Source organism: Sinocyclocheilus rhinocerous, unplaced genomic scaffold (genome assembly GCF_001515625.1).
Source record: "Sinocyclocheilus rhinocerous isolate Xijiao unplaced genomic scaffold, SAMN03320098_v1.1 scaffold625, whole genome shotgun sequence".
Taxonomy (NCBI): domain Eukaryota; kingdom Metazoa; phylum Chordata; class Actinopteri; order Cypriniformes; family Cyprinidae; genus Sinocyclocheilus; species Sinocyclocheilus rhinocerous.
Window position 1 is genome coordinate 602,262 of NW_015646350.1, and position 548 is coordinate 602,809.

The 548-nt window shown below is 41.6% G+C and overlaps 1 protein-coding gene across 1 annotated transcript in view; it reads right to left on the bottom strand.

Annotated features, from left to right (window-relative positions):
* The window catches only part of LOC107707386 (tubby-related protein 1), a 13,131-nt gene that overhangs the window by 5,646 nt on the left and 6,937 nt on the right, over nucleotides 1-548 (bottom strand). The gene's annotated exons all lie outside the window — the stretch shown is intronic.

A 548-nucleotide genomic window follows, 5' to 3' on the forward strand; every position in this document is an offset into this window, starting at 1 on the left:
GCTTATATCGAAATCCTCCGACATTCTTCTTTACAAATCCTCGTTTTGTACTTCTAATTAGTGACCGTTGTTTTGTTTTGATCTCTTCGCGTGCGTCACTTCTGAGCGGCGCATGCGCAAAGCTGACCTCATACGCCCCATACGTGGAACTGCTTCCGTGTACAACAGTGAGCGCAAGCTAGATTCAAGTGATTATTACGTTTTGTACGTTTTGATTTTTCTTACAAAAACACATCGATTCGCTACAGGAGGCCTTTGTTCACCCCCCGGAGCCGTGTGAGACACTTTTGTTTTATGGATGGGCGCTTTTTATTTAACTTCTTTTGGTCTGATGCATGCAACACCCGCTGAGTGGCATTAAACAGCCTGAAAGATCAAAGACAATTTTTAATACAACTCCGACTGGATTCGTCTGAAAGAAGAAAGTCATATACACCTAGGATGCCTTGAGGGTGAGTAATTTATGGGCTAATTTTCATTTTTGGGTGAACGAACCCTTTAAAGGGGTCGTATGATGTTGCTAAAAAGAACATTATTTTGTGTATTTG